Source organism: Drosophila novamexicana, unplaced genomic scaffold, assembly GCF_003285875.2.
Source record: "Drosophila novamexicana strain 15010-1031.04,08,12 unplaced genomic scaffold, DnovRS2.1 tig00001444-arrow-arrow-pilon, whole genome shotgun sequence".
NCBI classification, from domain to species: domain Eukaryota; kingdom Metazoa; phylum Arthropoda; class Insecta; order Diptera; family Drosophilidae; genus Drosophila; species Drosophila novamexicana.
Window position 1 is genome coordinate 607,357 of NW_020824859.1, and position 9,168 is coordinate 616,524.

The following is a 9,168-nucleotide window of genomic DNA, read 5'->3' on the forward strand; positions in this document are numbered from 1 at the left end:
TCGCCCGACTGTGTGTAGCTGCAATACCCTGCAACTGTTTTGTCGAGTGTGTTATGGGAGAACAGCCGCAAGTCGAGTTTGTGCTTTAATGGAAATTTTGTTCAATATTTGCTGGCCCTACATTGGGCGCTAAGACAGTATTTATTAAATTCTGTTTAACAATTACTTGCAAATCCTTTAATATGTTATTGCATATATTAAATATGTATGACACTGCCTCCATTTCCTCTTTATAAAAGCAAGTTATGCAAAATTGACTGAATAGAGCAAAAACAGACAGAGTATGGGGTTTATGTCCTCAGAAAACAAAAGACTTTATATTGCTTCTTAAAATTCTTACTTTAATAAGTATTTCCATTGCTTTTTTGACCATACGTTGGGCGCCAATGTAAAAGTTTTAAAGTTTAACCTTTTATCGGTTGATATTATAATAAATCTTATAAAATATAAAGACTGTTTCGGTTGCAGTCAATTATTTGCTTGCTGTCCATGCGTTGGGCGCCTTCATCGAATTTTGAATTTATTTGTTTTAATCCTCACTTACACAACAAAAACAGAAAAATTTCTGTGCTTTTGTTATTTAATTTTGACAAACGGAAATTTAAGCTCAATATTCTTAATTGAGATTATTATTGCAGTAAGCAATTGTCTGTAAATTGGCTAAAATTCTCATGCATGCGCTCTCAATTTAGCTTTAATAGGCACAATATATGAATATCTAAATTGGCTTTATTATTGAGTAAGTGCAAGTCCGCACAGAGATGCATTGCACAATGAAACAACTAGTAAGATAAAGGACGAGATTCAGTAGACAATAAAGGATATCAAAATGAAATTGAAATTGAAACTAGACAAAGTGCGGAAGTGCATGCAGCACGAACAGTTAGCGGCAAAAATAAGAACAGCTGTCATTGTAGTTGGCTCAAGATGTGTGTGAGTGTGCGTGTGTGTGTGTGTTATACAACATTATCATGCTTATATAATTTGCAGACCGTGAGAGATATTCGTATTCGTATGTGTATGCGATAAAGCTCAAGTTACAAAGCTGACTGGCGGCTGTCTTCGTATCCATATCCATATCGAGTCTAAGGATGAGCAGGATAACGAGTACACGCTAGCGTATCAAAAGTTATTGTGGCAGCACATATATTCGACATGTGAAGTCGGGAGTTGTAGCTGGGAGCCAGGACTTCAAGGATTATCAAAGTATTAGACCGGGCAGTAGGCGACGACAGCTCGCTTGACTGAAGCACAAGATGTAGCTGTGGCTGTAGCCGAGCTTTGACTGTAACTTTGCGCACTTTATGAGGGCCGTTGTCTTTGCCAAATGCCTGGGGGCTCATATGGCAGGCCCCGCTGGAGGGAGGCTCGGCAAGTTGGCGCGTCATAAAATCTCCAGAACTTGCCAGTCCAAAAGGAAACGGCACACACATGCATAAGTGAAAAACAAAAGACGCAAAAGACAAAAGCCGGGCTAAATAACGAGAAAAAACAACTGAGTGTGCCCGAATTGAGTGTGTCCGACTAGCAGATACCCTGCATTCAGCGTCGAGCTGTCGTTACGAGTATTACATCAACTTTTTTGCATGCAAGCACAGATAAAGACACACACGCATGCATTTTATTCCCTTGAGCACACACTATGCGTTGAAAATGCATTCCTAAGTATTATCGGTGCTTATGGTCCGATCTTTATAAAATTACCAGAACTTACCAAACCTCAAGGTCTACCTATTAAAATAATAGGAGTATGTATTCAAACAAGTGAAATCTTCTTCTCTTCTTTCTTAACTGCCTTCAAAAAAGTCGTATTTAGCTAATATAAACTTCGAACTATGCTCAAAAGCCGTGTCTGAAAATCGATATTTATCGAAAACGAGCGAAGATATTGAAAACAAAATTAGAACTCTTTCTGCTTAAAGTATAGTAGAATGTATATTTCAAATCTCTCATAACTAAGTTCTGCGATTCTTATTCGGAGCTGTCGCCTACTGTCCTGTTACATACATTGGCACAATGCCATTATACCCTTTATATCAATTTTCAATGGATTCGGGCTATAAAAATAGAAAGAAAGAAAACTACAAGCCACGAAACTTGAGCAGCAATGAGAACGTTTGTTGATAACAGGAACAGAGCTCAGAACATAAGCCCACACTTGCTATCTCACTATCGCCCCCTTTCGCTCTCTCCCATTTTCCCTCTTCCTCTCTTTTTCTTCGCCGGAAGTGCTCGGGCGTGTAGCTTGATAAGGAAACTGGCGAAAAGCAGCAGCGAGTGGCCAAGAACTCGGCGACACGTAAGTGGGGAGGCATTATTAACTGCTATTGCACTCTAGAGTGCAGCCTGGCCCGGCCCGGCTTGGCTTGGCCTGGCCTGGCATGGCACACACATTGAATAATGTCCTTGGTGCGCAATGCGGAAATGCAGCAAGTAGCGCCATGTGGCACAAGTAGCGGCTGCGGCAGCTGCAACTGCAACTGCAACATCGTAGGTAAATAAAATAAAGCCATAAAGGAAATATGCTCTCAGTGAACGTTTCAATTGACATCAAATTTTATGAGCAACATTTTATTTTTCGCTCAGCAAAAAAAAATAAGAAGGGGAATAACAACTCCTAAAAAAATTGTCACTAACTAAAGTTTTTGCTCGCTGGCCATTTGCCAGCGATTGGAATTGCAGTTGCGAGTTTTGCAGTTCTGAAAAGTTCCATAAATGTCCGTCACGCATTGATTTCTCCGCTTTCCACTGAAGTGGGCAGCTGCAGAGCGTGGGCGTGGCTGTGCAACTCGAATTTGTTGCAAAATTGTTGACCAGTTTTTTCAACTGCTTCTGGTATTGAAAATATGTTTCACGTTTCGCCATTTGGCATTTGGTTTGGCCCGCAGCCAAACAATTTTCTGCTGCATACGCTGCGTATGCGTAATGTGTGGGCGTCAGCTCTAGGGCATAATTAGATACACACATACAGACACACGCGCTTATGTTTCTATGCATGCACACATCTCATATTTCTGTCTGCCACGTGCGCTATTTGTTTTACCCCAAATTGGAGCTCGTAACATGCTAATATCGTGGTCGCACATAATTATATTATTTGATGGGTTCGCCTAATTGAATCCGATGTTGATGAGCGCTTGAAGGCTGAAGAGCAACATTCCTAATTGCGGAGTACAGTGTATAATATTTCAAAATTAAATAGACTAAGTTTGACTTTTGGAAGCACTTGCCTATTATGTTGAAATATGTGCTTGTATGATAATTGCTTACAATGCTTTACATGTTCTGTTATTTTCGTTTTTGGCTAAGAACTTGCCTCATTTAAATGTAGTTTTTATTAACTTTGTGCATCCTTAACCTATGTTTTAATTGTTAAAGAAATTTCACAGATTGAAGGACAACATGTTGACCAAGCTTAGACATTTATTAGCACAATTTGAGAAGAAGCTAGTCAATAGCTTATACAATGAAACGACAAACTGAACTTTTCTTTAACCAGATTATTAAATATATTATATTAATAAGTAATAAGTTTGGCAGCCTTTAGTTAATATTGATCTTTTCATTAGAGCTAAGAGCCCAGATCTCGCCAATGCCAATGATTTCTGTTAACATTGCCAAACAAATAAATGAAGCAGACAGCAAATCGAGCTGAAAAGCAAAGGGCGACAAAAAAATAAATACTCGTTGATTCCTTCTTTTTATGTCTCACTTTAAACGGAATGCGACGGAAATAGTGAGGATAGAAAACTGAAATGAAGAAAAAAAGTATTTTAACGTGTTAATGTCGAGGCGGCTGCTAACAAGTGGACAAACAAAGTAGAAGAAGGGAAAAGCACAAATGATGGCTGCCATTGAGAGATGAAATGAAATCAACGCCATTATTATTTTTGGGCTCCGCCCACTTGGCCCCCTTTCCGTTCTTTTTTTTCGGAGGCGGGCATCTTCGATGCTGGCGCCAACTCATTTGCTGCTTGTCGTTGGGATATTGTTCGAGCGCTTTTCCAAATGAAATTTAATTGTAAGAAATACAAAAAAAAAAAGAAAAGAAAAAGACAACAATTGGGCGGAGAAAAAAATAAACAAAAAGCAGCGGCAACGTTTAATTCATTTGCATTGCTCTCTCCCACGACTGTCATCAACAAATGAATAAATAAGAGAGAGTGTATATCATCTTTGCATTGGTTTATGTTGCGGGAGTTGGTAATTGGACTGAGATTTCATTGTCTTTGGATGTAAAGTGCATGGCAAGTGCGTCGGCGAATTGAAATTGTGTTGATATTCGGCGTATAAAAGAAGCAAAATAAATAAATAAAGCTTCTTATGTGGGGAATTGCAAACATTAAGAGAACGCTTTCACAAAACGCAGACGAGTTAATTTAAAAATTATGTTTTTTATATGGCCAGAAATAAAAATGCAAATAACTCAAGAAGCTGAGCCGAAGATAGAGCCATATCCTTTGAGAATCGCAGAGAAAGGTTGAAGCTCATGAAGCGCTTAAGTACAATTCGACTATATAAAGCAAAGATTGTGTGTGGAAAATACGATAAGCGCATAGAGAGGTGTTAATAATCATACTAAGCTATGACCAAAGGAGTTAAGGTGACAGGTTAGCTGATTGAGAATCGCATGGAAAGGCATGTGAGAAGCGCATAGAAAGGACTTAGTCTTAAGAAACAACAGCAAGAGTTTTCTTCTTATATAAACTGCAATTTCGAAAGGGATAGGGATAAAAATGATATTTACATTCTTAGACATATTTGGATTAAAATAAAACAAGATATTTTAATTGTGGATCCACAGACATTTAGATACTTTAATTTAAAAAGAATGCAAGATTTAAGCATTTCAGCATTTCACATTCCACAAATCAAGCCTCATTCCACAGAAAGCTAAACTCATATTTTTCAAAAATCCAAGTCAAGTTGATTATTTGATTTGCACCTCAATTTGCGATGTTTTATAAGCCTGAAAGCATGCCCCAAAATGCGGTTAAGCCAAATGCGGCACGCAGAGAGCACTACACTCAACATTTCACTTTCAATTTCCATAGCTGTGTGGGTCATAAATCCAGGCGTTTATGGCCAACACGCGTGGCTGGCCAAACCAAAACTTTCATAATTCATAAGCTTGCCACTCCGACGAGGCGAAGACTTGTGGCACACAATGCGACTAAGTTGCAGCTGAATACAATGCCACACTTGGAGCTGGCAAACAGAAAATTATGTTTTAACAACTTAATAAATGGGCCACTGGCCACGCCAACATTTGAATATTGACCACAACACTCTCAAGCGGTCATGGGCGAGGGGGAGCTGGTGGCATTCCAGTGCTCTGAATGTCCACTTGGAGCGGCTTTCACTGATGGCTGGATGGAATGAAGCGTGCAGTTTGCGTCATCATCAACCAAATCCGGCCAGGACTTGGTCTCTTTTTATTTGCCTGCGCCGTTATTTTATTCTTTTTATGGCATTGCAGGGCGGTGCGGGATGCGACACGGGGGAAATTTATATAATAATCATAAAAGCTGGAGAACATGACCGTTGCGGAAATGCTGCGATTTATTTGTATTTGTAGAGTGTATGTTGTTTTTTTTTTTTTATTTTCCGCCAATTGATTTGACTGGCAGGCCCGGTGCAGGGTGTGACGAAGCGGCGCGCCTCTGACGTGCCTTGGGGGAATGTTTTCAGCGCACATGGCGCATAAAACTGAAACACTCGCAATGCACGACACACTTTATGAGTCTTCAGTTTTTCTTGTTTTGGTTTATGACCCAATACACACGCACTAACACACATATATGCGGTGGCAGATAATGGACATTGGGTAGTAGGCGGGGTCGGATTGCCATCAAATCAGGAAATTGTTGCAATTAAAGAGCAAATAATGAGCGAACATTCAATGAATTAGTTAGGGCAAACGACAGGAGCAGCAGTGTAAGCATGCTTTATGAGAAGCACGTAGAGAGGCGGCATGTGCAGTGCATGAGAAGCGCAAAGAAGGGCGTTGTCGTAAATATAAAATATATGAAAAATGCGAAGAAATATTGTGGAAAGGAAAAAGCAATTACCTAAGTGCATTTAAATTATTTGGTGCTTTATAAATTGGGTTTTCCTCTTATACTTTACAAATCAATAATTCCTGATAGATAAAGCCTGTTGCTTAGCTTTTAGAAAGGAATAAAAATATTATGTCGTAGCTTTATGTATGCTTGCGTAATTCTATGATTTTCTCTCTGAAAGAAGCATTTAGTCGGATTGACATAAAATTCCAACTATGACAAGATAGTCATGGAGTCCTTATGACTATTTTTCGTGCTCGTTATTGGAAAACTCATTGTAAAGAAAACCTTAAATATTAATGTTAATTCCCTCATGAGTCAGGCTTTAATTACAATAAAGCACACGCTTTTGTAATTAGCCAAACGTAATTGAATATCTGGAATTGATGGGCTAAGCACTTGGCAATTTTTGCTGACTAAATCTGTTCGCTTGGTTCTACACGTACATCTAAAGCAAGACCCAGTATATATCTACAGCTCATTGACAGCACTTCGATGTGAAGGATCACTTCATTGGGGCAATCAGCAGCAGCACATGCAAATTGCACGGCTCGAATATTGGGTTGCCCCCAATAATATTTAATTTCATTAAACAATAAACAATTTGCTGCTGCAATAACAGGCAATCAATAACAAAAAGCGCTTCAGTGCACAGCAAAAGCACACCCACACACACACACACACACACTCGTACAACCAACTGTCACTTGAAGTACAAAGAAGCCAAGGCACATGGCTAGAAACAATTGATTATTGTGTGTCATAAACACTGGAAGCACCAGGCACCGGCTCTGGGGAAGAATCTATCTATGGTCAAGTGGAAATAAAAAGAAAATTTTGGTGGCCAAGCCGCACACACATTACACACCCACACACACACACACACACAACTGTCAAATGCAGCCAGCAGCTGGAGCGAGCTGTTCCCGACCCTGTCCGGATTTGTTCAAAAGCAAATTTAAATGTTAATCAACTGCCAAAAAAAAAATATATTGAAAAAAAAGCAAACAAAAATTGAACGAATTTCGCATGCATGCACATGAAAATGAATTTGACATGGGTGGACTCTATTGCTGAAGGAGGCAAAAGGGAATCATTCAGAGTTTATTCCCAATGTAATTGACAGCTGCAAGTGGCAAGAGGCATGGGTCAGCTGCTTAGCATTATTGCATATAGCAAAGGGTTCGCATGCCCCGAGATCAGGCAATGGCACAGTGCGCTGCAAATTTAATTGACAAATAAATTATGTATTCTTGACTCCTGCGATGAATTAAGAAATAGTGTATATTAAAGTTGTGCAAGTGTGGACAGAAAGAAATTAAGCCCAATTAAGTGTACCCAAAGACAGCTTATTGATACGAAAGTCTTGATTTAGTCTATACATAATACATGAAGAGCTAAATACTTGAAGCATCAAGGCAAGTTTTATTCGATAACATTATGTAAAGGACACTTTAAAGAGCTTGCTTGTAGCATACCAGGATTAAGATTTTACTTTTCTTATATTTTAGTCACTCCCGTCTAGCGGATACATTAAATCTTCTTGGCGATAGCTTTCAAATGAAAGGCACTTCATCTGTATATACTATCATAGAGGCTATATGTCAATTTTGGTGACTTGGTGAACAGGATTTCGTTATCGATTTATCGAGTATCGCACAAACTCGTATATTTCAAGTCCTTAGATATTAAAGGTCCTGAGAACCTTTCGGTCATGCATACGAACGGACAAACTGACAGAAATTTGTTTATTTATCGCGCAAATCCCCATACAATGTACTGCATCGCATGGCTAGATCGAGTCGGCTATTGATGCTGCTCAAGAATATATATACTTTATGGAGTCAAAGATGCTTCCTTCTCTCTACCCTTTTAACCCAAATTCAATTGGTTCAGTGTATGCAAGTTTGACTCTCGCTAAATTAGGAGTACTACATAGTTAGGATGTTGTAAGTAAATTTATTTAGTTAATATTTTCATGGGAGCCAGTTACTTGACTAGTTAATATACATTCTTTTATTTTGTGAACACTTGTCGGGATGTTTTTTTCCTGATTGAAATGAAAATTCGGGAATGTTTCAATTGCTTGCTTTGCTGAAAATTTCATTTTTGTTCATGTTGCGGTTGACTTAATGCCGACCGATTCGGTTCGGCGTCATGTGCCCTTGTAACCCGTATTGCATGTCCATGTCCACGTAAAACAAAAATTAATCCATGCTGAAGTACTTGCCGCAAAAAAATATATATATGTTAGCCCATGCATTTTAAAATATTCGCGTCAAATGCGTTGGGCGTAACGAATTACCTCGTCATGTGGCCAAAATGGCCAATCGTAGCCCTAAAGGCTCTTGCGCATGAACTCCATAAACTTGTCCACGTTGTTCTTCTCGAATCTGTAGCGAAAAGCGACGACTTGCGATTTTTGTGCTTGTATATTTCTTATGGTCAGCTTCAGACGGCGTTTGCCCTCCTGACAAAAGTCCAGACCGGTCTCAATTTTATTCTGAAGCCAATTCAATAATCTGGAAGAGGCATACGTTAACGAGTTTTCCATTTTAAGAAAGACTTGCGCGCACTTACTTCGGGTCCATTTTTTTGTTGTCGTGAAAAAATATAGCAATAGAAATATATGTATTTGAAGTTTTTTTTTTTCGTGGAGGGTTTTCAAAGTAATGTTTGCCTGAACTAATCTATGCCACTGAAGCTGACCGAGTGGCCTACTGTGAGGCTTTTGAGAAACGGAATACGATTTGAGAAAAAAAAATGAGAAAGTTAGAATATCTACGGCATACCGAAGATCTTATACTCTTAAAGAAAATAAAAATGAATTTATTATTAATATAAAAACTTGATTATTTTACTATAATCACATATAATTTTAAGTTTTTGTTAATCTTTATCTTCTCCTGGAACTGGTTCTTTCCATTAAGAAAGCACTTTAAAGGATTATGCGCGCCACACTCTCGAGTTCTGGTGCGAAATTCCTTAAACTCCAATCACAGCGCATTTCTATTTTACTCAAAGTTCTCAACATTACGCTGATAGTCGCTTAGTCGCTGTTAAAAGTCACTTTTTATTGAACCGACCCGCCACGTAAGACATTACA